At 41.0% G+C, this 17871-nt stretch overlaps 1 protein-coding gene across 3 annotated transcripts in view; it reads left to right on the forward strand.

Annotated features, from left to right (window-relative positions):
* The first annotated feature begins 332 nt into the window (after positions 1–332).
* The window catches only part of LOC140493772 (carbohydrate sulfotransferase 1-like), an 87197-nt gene continuing 69658 nt past the window's right edge, over positions 333–17871 (forward strand). For 2 of the 3 annotated variants that reach the window (XR_011963763.1, XM_072592634.1), the window contains exon 1: positions 333–790. The gene's annotated coding sequence lies outside the window, so the exon portion shown is untranslated. The remainder of the gene's footprint in view (positions 791–17871) is intronic. The other variant, XM_072592633.1, reaches the window with a different exon arrangement.

A 17871-nucleotide genomic window follows, 5' to 3' on the forward strand; every position in this document is an offset into this window, starting at 1 on the left:
ATGTAAACGAATGTTTTTATCTGTAGGGTATAAACATTGCCGGGTTTTACAAAGTAACAAAGGAGTTTTCCACATGGAATGCAGAGATATGTGTGTAAGAGAGTCTGTGAGTGTAGGCACTTATGTATGAGGTGCTGGTGTATGTGTGTGAAAGTATCTGTTTGTGACTGTGAAGGTGATGTGGATGTGAGTGTTGGTGTGGGTTGAGGGTGGTATATGGCTGTGTGTATATATCTAGGTTTGTGCTGTCAGTATCAGTGGGAGCATGTTTATGTATGCCTTTGCGTGTGACACTATGTGTATCACTCCATGTGTAATGTGTATGTCTATGCATCTGGGTGTCTGAGTGTGCGTGTATGCATGTGAATATGTATCTTAACGTGAGAATATGTATCAATGTGTGAAATTGTAAGTGTGTATATTTTTATATGTGTGTCTCAGTGTGTCTATATTCATATCATTGTCTACCTTTGTTTCTGTCTGCATCAATCCGTGTGTATGTTACTGTGAGTGTATTTGTAACTGCGTGTGAGTCTGTGGGAGGGGGTTTACTGAAGATGTCGACATTGTTAATGCCTGCACTCTCATACAGTCAGTAAGGCGCGGGCTCCAACACATCCCTCTCAGCATCACTGTCACATGGAATCTGTTTGCGTCTCCAATACTGGTCAGGTCACCCGGCACCGAGAGACGAACGGGCAGAGAGCTGCCAACATTTACAACGAGAGGGATGCTCCAGGAGAAACACACTTGCTCGAAACGATGCTTTGTCTGTGCGAGCCCCGGGAAGGTGAGAAGGGGTCTGCCAATTGGCAAGTGTGAGTGAGAGCGGAGGACAGATCCTGTTGCTTAAAGTAATAGGGATGAGGCACTGCTGAGTTATGGGGCTTGCTGTGGTTTGGGATGCGGGCGGAAGGTTGGGGTTTTGGGAGGGTGAGTTCGGGACTCGGCTGGGGGGGAAAAGGTAAGCTGTCCCAGGACCAGCACCGACACCCATCGGGCTGGCGGCTCGAGGAGGAAGCTCGGGGGCTGGGAGGGGCGAGTCAGCCAGTCCCCGACCTCTTAGTTCAGCTCCAAACGTAATTTACCCTCCCCAAGCCGGGACATCAGATATCTTTAACATTAACCGGGACACGGACAGAGTTACATCTTGTTAACCAGGACACGGACTTGGTGCGCCCGGTTAACAGGGACACGTACTTGGTGCGCCCGGTTAATCGGGTCGCGGACGTGGTGCAGCCGGTTAACCGACTGAGTCTACCTGGTTAACCAGAAGCCGGGGTGAATGTATTGAATTACCGGAATTGCCTGCTCTGGATTACTGGGATCCGGACTAACTGTTCCGGATTACCGCGATCTCGATTGTCTGCACTAGTTTATCCGGGATCACAAACTGAATGCTGTTTGATATGGAGTGAATGCACCGGATTACCGCGATCCGGATCAACTACACCGGATTATGGGGATCCCGAAGCGACTCCACGGGGATACGGAGTGAATTACCGACTGGCTGCACCCGGTCAACCGGGGCACGGATGAAGGAAGTGGAAAAGTTGTTCTATCAGTGGCGGAATGCCGATTCGGTGTGTGAGAGAGAGGGAGAGAAAGAGTGATAACAGAGAGATAGAGGAAGCTGGCCAAATCAGTGTCACAGAGGGAGGAGAAGCGGGAGATGAAGTATATCAGGACTTTCTGAAGGAAGAAAGCTAACACTCCCGCTTCAACCCTCCATAAGCATAATTTTATTATGCCTGAGTTTCAAAGATCTATATAAACAATGTCTGCTTTCCATATCTGACCTCGCCCCCACCATGTGTTGGACGAGACTCAGAATAGCTTTGCTCACTAGAGGGCGTTTCAAACCCTTCTCTCACCATCTAAAACTTCAAATAGTGAACAAAAATACAGCAGCAGCAAACAGACCGTGAAGCAGCTATAGCGGAGCAGCGCGGAGACCGTGGCAAAAATCAATGCACCCCCATTAAAAGCCAGACAGTTTTAAATTGTTTCCATAACATACCGACATACACAGGAACTGGTGAGAAATCTGGGGAATATTTACACCAGAGTCTCGGTTAGCCAACGCTTTTTAAAAAATTTCAGTTGAAATAATTTCTCACAAGCCAATTGAGCTAGGAGCGAGTGTCATCAGACATCCCCGAAGCCCTGGTTAACCTGCATTTAAAACTGTTGTAGGTACATTACAAATATAGGTCTGTTTTAATGGGCTTTCATTTTATTGGGAACTTCCTTTGTAGGGGCGATTCAGCCAGAATTGCATTTACCAAACGCAAAGAAAGTAATCGTTTGCACACATTACCGCAAGACCACTTTCAAAGTCCTCCAATCCCTGAACCCTCACCGGGGTTTCTATCCTGTGGTTAAACGCCCTATCACGGGTTATTACACAACGCTGGAACAGATAGGATTTGAACTGGGGGCCGCTTGGGTCAGAGGTAGATATACTGCCACTGCGCCACAAGAGCCCTCCGCTTGGGTAGCCGCTGTCCCCTACTTCATGCACAGGGTTAGCACTTGTCTCTCATTCGTACCACGTGTGTATTGGTCATCCAGCAATGTCTGGTCAAAAAAAAGTACTTTTATAATACTAAATTATTTTTAATCCTGATTTGCAGAGTTGCAACGAATTGTTGAGTTGTTCCAATTTAATTTCACTTTAATGGCCAGCAGTAAGTATTCTTGATAACAGGGAGTCATAATATCATCTGTAGCTTGGACATCTACAGCTTTGAGACTGTGATCCACTGGGTTTTTCGAGTAATATACAGTGACTGGGCTCTCAAACCCACACTGGAGACTTCTTGCACTGCAACAGGAACAATTCATTCCTGACTGCTAAAGTCAATTGCATCTTGAAGATCCCATACGATTTCAACATTTTGTAAATGGTCAGCTGTCTGGATTGAATTAAAATGATTGTTGAGTCAATGCTTAAATATAGATCAGTCACTTTCCTCTTGTTAACATTGGATAATTTTCAACTAAACCACATTATTCCATCGCATTGCTAGCTGACTGTCTACATTTTAAGTTCATAAACCTGACATTGTTGAAAGCTCTGCTGCCTTTCTGCTTACTGGGACCAAGTCCCAATAACCCACCACTGTGTGTGCTGGTCTGTATTTATTCCCAGTCAAGCAATGCATTGATTTTAATTTTCTTCATTTTCAAATCCCTCCATAATTTCAGTGCATCCCATCTCTGTAATCTCTTCCAAGCTCATGATTCCTGCAAGATATCCGTTACCATTTAATACTGAGATTTTCAGCATCCCAGATTGTAGTTGCTGTGTCATTAGTGCCTATATCCTAAACTCTGAAATTCCCAGAGCTCCTTTGCTCCACTAAAATGTAACGTGATAAGCTTTTGCCATCCACCCCATGAACAACTTAGATGGCTCAAAGTCACATTTTGCCTTTAACATTCCTTGGATGTAATCATGTTACACAAGCTGTATAATACAGGTTGTAATTATTACTTTATTTTTGCAAGACTTTGAGTTGAGATTATTGTCCCAGTCTATGATGTTATGTTTCAGTTACTGTCTCAGTGCTGTATGTGATCCCAGTTACTGCTCCAATGTGTCACATTTTGTTGTCATTCTCAACCTTGTATGTGAGTACTTACCCAGGTACTTGAACAATCGCTGTAATTTCCATTCCCATTTCCATCCTGATTCATTATGAATAAGTACATTACTATCACTTTGTGTGGTTTATATGTCTGTTGCTCACTAGGATTTATTAGAGACTGTTCATTGTTATGCTGCATAATGTATAGTTTCAGTTGCTTCTTTGCTGCTTGTGAGATCTACATTCTGATTTCTGTCTTTGTGCACATATTGTCACATACTATGCCATTGTATTAAGAATAACCTTGGTTATACTGCAGGCTTATTACATACAGTCCCATTTACAGCTTATGTGTATTTTCAACATCCTGTTAGGGTGTTGATTAGTTCTTCCAAGTATGTGATGTACAGTCCTCATCTTAATGATGCATGTTAACTAGACTGCAGTTGTGCAGGGTTTTAAAGTTCAGATATTATTCTATTGAGTGAGATAGTGAGACCAACAATCTGTATGTACTATGTATATCCCTGTATTATTATATTAGTATTTGTCGTGAAACAGCTCAACTACTGTTTTATTCCCTGCGAGTTCAGTCTAATTATTGCCTCAGTTTGATTTACATTAGTTACAGTCTGTGTGATATATGGCTCAGTCATTGTTGATGTGAGGCATTGACCAGTTCTTGTCTCAGTGTGATATCCAGTCCAGTTACTGTCTCAGTGTGATATACATCCAGTTACAGTCTCAGTGTGATATACAGCCCGGTTACTGTCTCAGTGTGATATACAGTCCAGTTACAGCCTCAGTGTGATATACAGTCCAGTTACTTTCTCAGTATGATACACAGTCCAGTTACGGTCTCAGTGTGATATACAGCCCGGTTACTGTCTCAGTGTGATATACAGTCCAGTTACAGCCTCAGTGTGATATACAGTCCAGTTACTTTCTCAGTATGATACACAGTCCAGTTACGGTCTCAGTATGATATCCAGTCCTGTTACAGTCTCCGTGTGAAATACAGTCTAGTTACAGTCTCAGTGTGATATCCATCCCAGTTACAATCTCAGTGTGATATCCAGTCCAGTTACGGTCTCAGTGTGATATACAGTCCAGTTACAGTCTCAGTGTGATATCCAGTCCAGTTACGGTCTCAGTGTGATATACAGTCCAGTTACAGTCTCAGTGTGATATCCAGTCCAGTTACTGTCTCAGTGTGATATCTAGTCCAGTTATGGTCTCAGTGTGATATACAGTCCAGTTACTTTCTCAGTGTGGTATACAGTCCAGTTACTGTCTCAGTGTGATATCCAGTCCAGTTATGGTCTTAGTATGATATCCAGTCCAGTTACAGACTCAGTGTGCTATCCAGTCCAGTTACGGTCTCAGTGTGCTATCCAGTCCAGTTACGGTCTCAGTGTAATATACAGTCCTGTTACTGTCTCAGTATGATACACAGTCCAGTTACAGTCTCAGTGTGATATCCTGTCCAGTTACAGTCTCTGTGTGAAATACAGTCCAGTTACAGTCTCAGTGTGATATCCATTCCAGTTACAATTTCAGTGTGATATCCAGTCCAGTTACAGACTCAGTGTGCTATCCAGTCCAGTTACGGTCTCAGTGTGCTATCCAGTCCAGTTACGGTCTCAGTGTAATATACAGTCCTGTTACTGTCTCAGTATGATACACAGTCCAGTTACAGTCTCAGTGTGATATCCTGTCCAGTTACAGTCTCTGTGTGAAATACAGTCCAGTTACAGTCTCAGTGTGATATCCATTCCAGTTACAATTTCAGTGTGATATTCAGTCCAGTTACGGTCTCAGTGTGATATACAGTCCAGTTACGGTCTCAGTGTGATATACAGTCCAGTTACGGTCTCAGTGTGATATCCAGTCCAGTTATGGTCTCAGTGTGATATACATCCCAGTTAAAATCTCAGTGTGATATACAGTCCAGTTATGGTCGCAGTATGATATACAGTCCAGTTACAGTCTCAGTGTCATATCCAGTCTAGTTACGGTCTCGGTGTGATATACAGTCCAGTTACGGTCTCAGTGTGATATCCATCTCAGTTACAATCTCAGTATGATATACAGTCCAGTTACAGGCTCAGTGTGATATACAGTCGAGTTGCTGTCTCAGTGTGATATATCGTCCATTTATGATCTCAGTGTGATATACAGTCCAGTTACAGTCTCAGTGTGATATCCAGTCCAGTTACAGTCGCAGTGTGATATACAGTCCAGTTACAGTCTCAGTGTGATATATCGTCCATTTATTATCTCAGTGTGATATACAGTCCAGTTACGGTCTCAGTGTGATGTCCAGTCCAGTTACTTTCACCGTCTGATACACAGTCCAGTTACGGTCTCAGTGTGATATCCAGTCCAGTTACAGTCTTGTGTGATATCCAGTCCAGTTACGGTCTCAGTGTGATATCCAGTCCAGTTACTTTCTCAGTGTGGTATACAGTCCAGTTATGGTCTCAGTGTGATATTCAGTCCAGTTACTGTCTGAGTGTGAGATCCAGTCCAGTTACGGTCTCAGTATGATATACAGTCCAGTTACTGTCTGAGTGTGATATCCAGTCCAGTTACGGTCTCAGTGTGATATCCAGTCCAGTTACAGTCTCTGTGTGAAATACAGTCCAGTTACTGTCTGAGTGTGATATCCAGTCCAGTTACGGTCTCAGTGTGATATACAGTCCAGTTACGGTCTCAGTGTGATATACAGTCCAGTTACAGTCTCAGTGTGATATACAGTCCAGTTACGGTCTCAGTGTGATATCCAGTCCAGTTATGGTCTCAGTGTGATATACATCCCAGTTAAAATCTCAGTGTGATATACAGTCCAGTTATGGTCGCAGTATGATATACAGTCCAGTTACAGTCTCAGTGTCATATCCAGTCTAGTTACGGTCTCGGTGTGATATACAGTCCAGTTACGGTCTCAGTGTGATATCCATCTCAGTTACAATCTCAGTATGATATACAGTCCAGTTACAGGCTCAGTGTGATATACAGTCGAGTTGCTCTCAGTGTGATATATCGTCCATTTATGATCTCAGTGTGATATACAGTCCAGTTACAGTCTCAGTGTGATATCCAGTCCAGTTACAGTCGCAGTGTGATATACAGTCCAGTTACAGTCTCAGTGTGATATATCGTCCATTTATTATCTCAGTGTGATATACAGTCCAGTTACGGTCTCAGTGTGATGTCCAGTCCAGTTACAGTCTCAGTGTGATATCCAGTCCAGTTATGGTCTCAGTGTAATATACAGTCCAGTTACTTTCACCGTCTGATACACAGTCCAGTTACGGTCTCAGTGTGATATCCAGTCCAGTTACGGTCTCAGTGTGATATCCAGTCCAGTTACTTTCTCAGTGTGGTATACAGTCCAGTTATGGTCTCAGTGTGATATACAGTCCAGTTACTGTCTGAGTGTGAGATCCAGTCCAGTTACGGTCTCAGTATGATATACAGTCCAGTTACTGTCTGAGTGTGATATCCAGTCCAGTTACGGTCTCAGTGTGATATCCAGTCCAGTTACAGTCTCTGTGTGAAATACAGTCCAGTTACTGTCTGAGTGTGATATCCAGTCCAGTTACGGTCTCAGTGTGATATACAGTCCAGTTACTGTCTGAGTGTGATATCCAGTCCAGTTACAGTCTCAGTGTGCTATCCAGTCCAGTTACTGTCTCAGTGTGAGATCCAGTCCAGTTACGGTCTTAGTATGATATCCAGTCCAGTTACAGTCTCAGTATGATATCCAGTCCAGTTACAGTCTCAGTGTAATATCCAGTCCAGTTACGGTCTCCGTATGATATACAGTCCAGTTATGGTCTCAGTGTGATATCCAGTCCAGTTATAGTCACAGTGTGATATACACTCCAGTTACAGTCTCAGTGTGAGATATAGTCCATTTATGGTCTCAGTGTGTTATGTAGTCCAGTTACAGTCTCAGTATGATCTACATTCAGTTACAGTCTCAGTGTGATATCCAGTCCAGTTACGGTCTCAGTGTGATATCCAGTTCAGTTACAGTCTCAGTGTACTATCCAGTCCAGTTACAGTCTCAATATGATATACAGTCCACTTACTGTCTCAGTGTGATATCCAGTCCACTTACAGTCTCAGTATGATATATAGTCCATTTATGGTCTCAGTGTGATATACAGGCCAGTTACAGTCTCAAAGTGCTATCCAGTCTAGTTACAGTCTCAGTATAATGTCCAGTCCAGTTACGGTCTTTGTTTGATAAATAGACCAGTTACTGTCTCAGTGTGATGTCCAGTCCAGTTACTTTCTCAGTGTAATACACAGACCAGTTACTGTCTCAGTGTAATATCCAGTCCAGTTACAGTCTCCGTGTGAAATACAGTCCAGTTACAATCTCAGTGTGCTAACCACTCCAGTTATGGTCTCAGTGTGATATCCAGTCCAGTTATGGTCTCAGTGTAATATACAGTCCAGTTACTGTCTCAGTATGATATCCAGTCCAGTTACTGCCTCAGTATGATATCCAGTCCAGTTACAGTCTCAGTGTGATATACAGTCTAGTTACAGTCTCAGTGTGATATATAGTCCAGTTACTTTCTCAGTTTGACATACAGACCGGTTACAGTCTCAGTGTGGTGTACAGTCCAGGTACTGTCTCAGTGTGATATACAGTCTAATTACGGTCTCTGTGTGATATCCAGTCCAGTGACGGTCTCAGTGTGATACACAGTTCAGTTACTTTCTCAGTGTGATATTTTCTCCAGTTATGGTATGTGTGATATACAGTCTGTTGAGAGTCATAGTGTGATTTGTAGCCTGTCAGTGGCTGATATGTCAGTGTGTTATATAGTCTGGTAATTCTCTGAGGAAGAAAGATATGGAAGCTAGAGAACTTGGGGAAATAACTAGTGATATCTTGCAAAGTGTCCATGTTAGAGGAGGAGATGCTGGACATCTTAAAATGCATAAAGGAGGATAAAGCCCCAGACACTGATCAGATGTATCCCAGACCTTTATGGGAATCTAGGGAAGTGATTGCTAGATCCATTGCTGAGTTATTTGTATCATTGATGGCTATGGGTGAGGTGCTGGAAGACTGGAGGTTGGCTCATATGGTGCCATTATTTAAGAAAGGTGGCACAAAAAAGCAAGTGAACTATAGAGGGGTGAGCCTGATGTCAGTGGTGGATAAGTTGTTAGAGGGGATTGTGAGGGACACGATTTGCATGTATTTGTTAAGGTAAGGACTGATTAGGGATAGTCAACAGTGTGCCACAAGGATCAGTGCTGGGTCCACTACTTTTTGTCATTTATATAAATGATTTGGATGTGATGTGTAGTTCATTGCATGTCTCAGTGTGCTATTGTCTCCGTGTGTTATATGATCCAGTTATTGTTCCTTCGTGATATATGGCCCAGTTATTGGCTTGGTGTGAAGTGCCATCTGGATATTGTCCCAGTATAGTATATGGTTCAATGAGTGTCCCAGTATGATATTCCGTCTGGTGAGTAGCCTAATGTGATATTCAATCTGGTGAGTGCCCTAGTGTGATATTCAATCTGGTGAATGTCCCAGTGTGATATTCAATTTTGGTGAGTTTCCCAGTGTGTTATTGTCTCAGTGTGGTATACTATTATTGAATCGATGTGATATGCAGTCCAGTTATAGTCTCAATGTGATAATAACTTCACTTATGGTCTCCATGTGCTGAGGAATTGAGTTATTGATTCTGTGTAATATATAATCTGTCAGTGTGGTACAGAGCCCAGCAAGTGTCTTGGTGTGATATAGTCTCAGTGTGTTATATGGTCTATTAATTACTTCTGTGTGATATACAGTTCAGTTTGGTGTATATACCATCCAGTTATTGCCCCAGTGTTAAAAATGATCCAATGAGCATCTCAATGTGACAATATGCTCTGATTATTGTCTCAATGTGATATATGGTCCGGATAGCATCTCAGTCAATTAGATTTTTGTCTCAGTGTAATATACAATCTAGTGACTGTCTAAGCATATTATTGTTTCAATGTTATTTAGTGTCTCACTGTGATATATGGTCTGGCTGGCATCTCATTGTGATTTATATTCTGACGTGTCTCTAATTGGGGAAATGACCTTGACTATTCACCCTATCCATTCTGCTCATGATTTTATAAACTTTGATAAGGTCCCCCTTCAGCCTCCGACACCAAGGTTTTTACCCCAGGTTAGTGGAGTCCAACACTAGAGGTGTCATCTGCAAACTTACTAACCATATCTCCTACATACACATCCAAATCATTTATATAAATGACAAAAAACAGTGGACCCAGCACTGATCCTTGTAGCACACTGTTGACTATTCCTAATCAGTCCTTGCCTTTCCAAATACATGTAATTCGTGTCCCTAACAATCCCTTCTCATGACTTATCCACCACTGACATCAGGATCACCCCTCTATAGTTCACTGGCTTTTCTGTGCCACCTTTCTTAAATAATGGCACCACATTAGCCAACCTCCAGTCTTCCAGCACCTCACCCATAGCCATCAATGATACAAATCCCTCAGCAATGGATCTAGCAATCACTTCTCTAGCTTCCCACAAAGGTCTGGGATACACCTGATCAGCTCTTGGGGATTTATCCTCCTTTATACGTTTTAAGATGTCCAGCATTTCCTCCTCTAACATGGACACTTTGCAAGATATCACTTGTTATTTTACCAAGTTCTCTAGCTTCCATATCCGTCTTTCTTAGTGAATTTGCATGAACCCTCAGCTATACTTTGATTGCCTTTTGACTACTCTAAACACACCTGACCAGCCTCCCATCTTTCACCCTATATCAATCAGCCATCATCCACACTGTGCTGCCTATGTAAATGCCATTCATCCATCCATTATGCTTGCTGCCCTTGATTGTCTCCAGGAATGATAAAATCTTCATGTTATAATTGTCATTTTTGTTCTGAATTGCCTCCATTTCTTCAACTCCCCAAATCTCCTCTAGCTCCATGAATCTTCAAATTCTGTGATTCCTTTCCTGATTCTCTCCATTTCCTCAACTTTCTTTATTTTCTTTAAGTTGATCCTGAAAGCCTATCCTTTTTTCTGATGATTTGGAATACTTACGCTAATATATATTTCAGTTACTCGGTGTCTGCATTGTTTTACTGATAATGTTCCTAAAAACTGCTTTGGGATATTTTCCCACTTCAAAGCTTTAGGTAAGTGCCAGTTGGTATCATTTGATAAGCAGATAATCTGTTTCTGTGGCATTGCACTAACTAAATATTGACCAGGACACCAGGAAAACCCCCTCATTGTTTCTGTACCAGTACCATAAGATATTTTATGCTAATCCGAGTTACTGTCCCAGTGTGCCATGTACAATCCGAGTTACTGTCCCAGTGTGCCATGTACAATCCCAGTTACTGTCCCAGTGTGCCATGAACAATCCCAGTTACTGTCCCAGTGTGCCATGTACAATCCCAGTTACTGTCTCAGTGTGCCATGTACAATCCGAGTTACTGTCCCAGTGTGCCATGTACAATCCCAGTTACTGTCCCAGTGTGCCATGAACAATCCCAGTTACTGTCCCAGTGTGCTATGTACAATCCCAGTTACTGTCTCAGTGTGCCATGTACAATCCGAGTTACTGTCCCAGTGTGCCATGTACAATCCCAGTTACTGTCTCAGTGTGCCATGTGCAATCCGAGTTACAGTCCCAGTGTGCCATGTACAATCCCAGTTACTGTCCCAGTGTGCCATGTACTGTCCCAGTGTGCCATGTACAATCCCAGTTACTGTCCCAGTGTGCCATGAACAATCCCAGTTACTGTCCCAGTGTGCTATGTACAATCCCAGTTACTGTCTCAGTGTGCCATGTACAATCCGAGTTACTGTCCCAGTGTGCCATGTACAATCCCAGTTACTGTCTCAGTGTGCCATGTGCAATCCGAGTTACTGTCCCAGTGTGCCATGTACAATCCCAGTTACTGTCCCAGTGTGCCATGTACTGTCCCAGTGTGCCATGTACAATCCCAGTTACTGTCTCAGTGTGCCATGTACAATCCCAGTTACTGTCTCAGTGTGCCATGGACAATCCTAATTACTGTCCCAATGTCATTTACAATTTTTGTTATTGTCCCATTGTGTGATGCATTATTCCCATTAATATTGAGGTAGAATCCCAGTTACCGTCCAAGTCTGTGATTTTGGCCAATTTTTGCCTGGAGAATGTAATCTCCTCACCTTGTTCTGTTATTATATAGGTCAAACAATATGTTGGTCAAATACTACTAAGAGAGAACATACCTGTTCTTATGAATTCCTCCAAGCTAATCAAATGAACTGCATTCTGATTTTTATTTCTGTAATTGATGATAAATCCTTTTGAATTATAATTTGATATTATTGCTTACATTGTTCTGCCAATATTCATATATTATTGCAATCGCACTTTATACCCCCTCAAAGTGTCCAACTCTTCACCACATCTTTTCTCCTCAGTAACTGATGTGGTCTGTCCTCCATTCTCTCTGTATAGTCAGTAGCAAGCATTGAGTTTCCTTGCTTGGTGCATCTTAAGTTCCATTCTGAACAGACTGCCCACCAAAATAAATCACAACATCTCTTAACATTTCTATCAGGATTAGTCTCAGACAACAGCAATTCCTTTTATAAGGAATTATTATGGAAATAAATGGATTAACTCGAATCACCATTATAGAGACTGGGTTACAAGGTGACCACGGTTAGGAAACAATCATTCCAGAACACAATATTTTGCAAAGAAAAACAGAACAGCAAGAGAGGAGGGGCAACACTAATAATAAATAATTATGGGCATTCATCTTGGCTCAGGAAATAATTAAGTAGCATCAGTATGGCTGCAGTTTAGGAATTGCAAGAATCAGAAAATATTTGTGGGAGTAGTTTATGCTGTTGGACAGATCGTTAAATAATAAATTATTGGAGTGTGTAATAACTGTAGTGGACTTTAAACAGACTAGACCAATCAAATTGACGAGTGTTATATATTTAGATTTCTTACAGTGTGAAAACAGGCCCTTCGGCCCAACAAGTCCACACAGACCCGCCGAAGAGACCCGCCGAAGCGCAACCCACCCAGACCCATTCCCCTGCATTTACCCCTTCACCTAACACTACAGGCAATTTAGCATGGCCAATTCACCTAACCTGTACATTTTTGGAGTGTGGGAGGAAACCGGAGCACCTGAAGGAAACCCATGCAGACACGGGGAGAATGTGCAAACTCCATACAGTCAGTCGCCTGAGGCAGGAATTGAACCCGGGTCTCTGAGGCTGTGAGGCAGCAGTGCTAACCACTGTGCCACCGTGCCACCCATACAGAAAGTTGAATTTTTATGACAGTTTCCTGGAGCAATACACTGTGGAGCTGACTATGGATAAAGTTACTTCAGACAAAATCTTGTGTAATAACAGTGGGGTCAATTAGTAATATCATAGTAAAAAGATCCTCCAGGAACTAGTAATCATAATGAAATTGAATTCCATGTTACATTTTAAAGCAATGTACTACAATAACAAACAAGAATCGTAAACTTAAAACCAGTCTCATAGATATGAGAGAAGAACTGGCCTAAGTTGATGGGATAAATAAACTCAAAGATACAACATCCATTATAACCATTTAAAGAAGCAATTCAAAATATACAGCAAAAGCACTGAAAAGCAAAATCTCAACAGGATGACCTATCCCTGGCTTGGTCTGGAATGTTTGAGGGTAGGATAAGATTAAGAGAAGAGGCTTACCATGTTGTAAAGAATAGCAAGATGTCTGAGGTTTAAGAGTATTTTGTTTTAATGCAAAGTATCAGCAAAAAAATTGATGTAAAGGTGAAAAAAATACAAAAGAAAATTAGTCAGGAATATATAAACATATTGAAAGAGTTTTTACAATTCTTTAAAAAGTGTAGTGAAAGTAAACATTAGTCCCTAAAAAGCAGGAACTAATAATTTATCTGTTTTCATAGTAGAAGACACAAGTCTCATGCAAGAATAAAGGATAGCCCGGGTGCAAAAAAGAATACAAAAATGAAGAAAATTAATATCAGCAGAGACAAAACAAAAGTACTGGAAAAACTTGGAGGACTTACAACCCATGATTCCAAAAGAGATAGCTGCAGAAATAATGGATGTTCTGGCTATAATTTTCCAAAGTTCTTAAATTCATAAGAAATAGGAGCAGAATTAGGCCTTTTGGTCCATTGAGTCTGCTGCGCCGTTTGATATGCTCCTCACCTGTATTCTTCTGCCTTCTCCTCATAACCCTTCAACCCATTACCAATTAAAAATCAGTCTAACTCCTTCTTAAACTTACTCACTGTCCCAGCATCCACCGCACTTTAGGGTAGTGAATTACACAGATTCACCGTCCTTTGGAAGAAATAGTTTCTCCTCAATTCTTTTAACTTTGCTACCCCTTTTCCTAAGACTATGACCTCTCAACCTAGAATGTGCCAAAAGAGGGAGCATCTGTTCCACATCTATTTTATCCATACCTATTACTATCTTGAATACCTCAACTTGATCTTCCTTCATTCTTCTAAATTCCAGAGTATAGGCCTAAACTGTTCAAATCTCTTATTATATGATAAACTCCTCGCTTCTGGGATCAATTAGTGAACTTCCTCTGAACTGCCTCCATCTTTCCTAAAATAAGGGGACTAAGATTCCAGGTGTGGTCTCACTAATGCCTTGTACTGTACTGTAGCACACCGATATCTCTCCCCATTTAGATAATGCCTTGTATTGTTGCAACAATACTTCCGTACCTTTATACTCTATTCCTTTAGCTATAAAAGCGAACATTTCATTCATTTTCTTTATTATCTGCTTTACCTGCATGCTAGTTTTCTATGACTTATGAATGAGGACATCCAGATCCCTCTGTACTGTAGCACCCCAATGTCTCTCCCCATTTAGATAATAGGTTGACTTCCCATTTCTCGAACCAAAATGCATGACTTTATACTTATCCACATTAAACTTCATCTGCCACATTTTGGTCCACTCTCCTAACCTATCTGTATCCTCATTACAACTTACCATCCCGCCTATTTTCGTGTGATCTACAAATTTGGCTATAGAGCCTTCTATCCCTGTATCCACATGATTAATTCAGATTGTAAATAGCTGGGGCCCAAGAACCAAACCCTGTGGCATCCCACTACTTACTTCTTGCCATCCATTAAAAAAAATTATCCCGATTCTCTACCTTCTGCCCATCAGCCAGATACCTATCCAAGCTAATAAACTACCCCTAATCCAATATGATCCAACCTTGTGAATTAATCTTTTGTGTGGCACTTTATCAAATACCTTCCAGAAGTCCAGATATATTATATCCAAAGGATCCCCATTTTCCACTTTGCTTGTTACATCTTCGAAGAACTCTAGCAAATTAGTTATACATGATTTGCCCTTCATAAAACCATGCTGACTCTGATGGATAGCATTTTGACTTTCTAAATGTATTGATATTGCTTCCTTGATAATTGCTTATAACACTTTCCCAACAACAGATGTTAAACTAACTGGTCTGAATTTTCTCACGTATTGCCTTTCTCCTTTTTTGAATAAATGCATTAAATTAGCACTTTTTTCAATTCAGTGGAATTTTTCCCATGTCCAGGGAGTTTTGGAATATTGCAACCAATGGATCCACTATCTCCACCATCACTTCCTTTAATATCCTAGGATGTAGGCTGTCAGACCGCGGGGGCCTTGTCTGCCCTCAATCCTAATAATTTGCTGATGTTGATTGTTCTAAATTCTAGCCTTTCTATTGCCTCTGACTTTCCCATTCCAATAGGAATGGTACTATTATCCTTCACTGTGAAAACTCAGGCAAAATATTGATTTAGCATCTCTGCCAATTCAGTGTTCCCCACTTTAACTCTCCAGTTTCATCTTCCAAGGGATCAACATTCACCTTTGCGACTCTCTTCCCTTTTATAGACCTATAGAAGCTTTTTCTATCCTTTTTGATATTTTGTGCTAGTTTTCTTTTGTAATTTATCTTAGCTCTTTTAATTAATTTTTTAAATATACCTTTGTTTATGTTTGAAAGTTTTCCGATCTTCCAGCCTGCCAATGGCCTTTGCAATATGGTATACCTTAGTTTTTAATTTTATATTGTCCTTGACCTCCTTGTTTAGCCATGGATGTTTTTACCCCACCACCACCACCTCCCCCCCCCCCCCCCCCGCCACCATCAACACTCTTGCTATCTTTCTTCCTAACTGGGATGTATTTTAGTTGTGAGGAATTGAATACCTCCTTAAACAACTGCCACTGCTTATCCACTGTCTTACCTAGTCTTCCTGCCCAATCTTCTCAGGCCAAATCAGTCCCTATTTCTAAGTAATTTCCTTTGTTTAATTCCAGAACAAGTGTGTGGGACTCCACTTTCTCACCCCAAACTGAATTTTGAATTCTATCATACTATGGTCACTATTTTATCAAGGATCCTTAATTATGATGTCATCAATTAATCTCTCCTCATCACACAATACCAAATCCAGAGTAGCCTGCTCCCTGGTTGTTTCCACAACATACTGCTCCAAGAAACAATCTCTAATATGTTCAATGAACTCTACCTCCAGGCTACCCTTGCCAATTTGATTCTTCCAATCTATGTGCATGTTAAAATCACCCATTATTATTGCCATACCTTTCTTGCAAGACCCTAATATTTCCTGATATATACTGTGCTCCACTGTGGAACTACTGTTTGGGGATCTATAGATTACTCCTACCAAGTACTTCTTCCCTTCGTTATTTCTTATTTCTACCCAGACTGATTCCACATCTTAAACTCCCGTGCTTATGTCATATCTTATTACAGCACGAATCCCTTCCTTTACAGCAAATCAGCACCACCGTCTTTTCCTTTCAGTCTATCTTTCTGAAATGCTGAATACCCTTGGATATTCAATTCTCAGATCTGGTCTCCTTGTAACCATGTCTCAGTAATCACCACCAAATCACACCCTTTTGTTTCTATTTGCGCCATTAACTAATTAATTTGTTTCGAATGCTTCATGCATTTAAATACAAAGCTTTTAAATTTGTTCTACTGGTAAATTTCCCTACTCTTTTATAATTCTTTGGTGCATAAAGACATTCACCTGTTCTATCGCTCATCTTTATTGTCTGGTAACTGTCTGCCACATCACTAAAGTGCGCTCTTAACTCCTCTTTTAATTTGGGTTTTCTAATTTCCCCTACAACTGGACTCACACCCCCCCCCCCCCCCCAAGTTAGTTTAAAGCCCTGTTTACAGCCCTAGTTATCGTTCCTTAGAACTGAAACAGCAGATTGGGAATCAGTAAATGTAACACTGCTTTTCTAGAAAGGAAAGGTAGATAAATCAGAGAACCACAGGCCACTTATTAATTAATATTAGTCATCAAGAAAGTGCTAGTATCTATTATTAAATAAGTCTTAATGGTCCTTTTAGAAAATGATAATGTGATCAGACAAAGTCAATATAGTTTTACGAAACAGAAATAGTTTTTGAAAAAATTGAGTCTTTTATGGATGAAACTGGTCATATAGATCAAGGAGAACTGAAAGATGTAATACACCTGGATTCTTAAAAAGTGTTCATTAAAGAGCCACACAAAACGTTGACAGGCAAGTTAAGGGCTTGTTTAATTGGGAATAATATACTAGCATGGAGAGGCTTGTGATGAAATGGTAGCATTCGTACCTCTGAACCAGGAGGCATGGGTTCAAGTTGCATCTATTCGGTTCGGAATGACATCTCTAAACAAGCTGATTCAAAAAAAATTTTTTAAATCCTATCCTGGCATGGATACAAGATTGGTTAACAGTCAGTAAGTATAGACATCTGTGACAAAAGGACTTCTACAAGGAACTGTGCTAGGGCTCAGCTTTTTAGTATCTCTATTAATGAATTAAGACTGTTATGACTAGATTATCAAATGACATTCTTTAAATCATTTTGGTTCTGGACAGGCAGTCACAAACTGTTAAGTTCCCAGTGAGGATGGATGAACTGGCTCTCCTTCATTATTCATCCACCGTCAGTTGGTTGCAACCGGATTCATTTTGAAAGGATTTCTCCTTGTTTAGACCTTTCTCCCAGACCCATTTAAACTTGTTTTAAAGTAGCCAATTTAACTAGATTTTTTTTGAGCTAACAAAAAGTGAGTTTATTAATTACTAAATGCAAGAATTAGTAATGTCAAACATATATACACAGTTTAGAAGTAAGAGGTG

Source organism: Chiloscyllium punctatum, chromosome 22, assembly GCF_047496795.1.
Source record: "Chiloscyllium punctatum isolate Juve2018m chromosome 22, sChiPun1.3, whole genome shotgun sequence".
Lineage (NCBI taxonomy): Eukaryota > Metazoa > Chordata > Chondrichthyes > Orectolobiformes > Hemiscylliidae > Chiloscyllium > Chiloscyllium punctatum.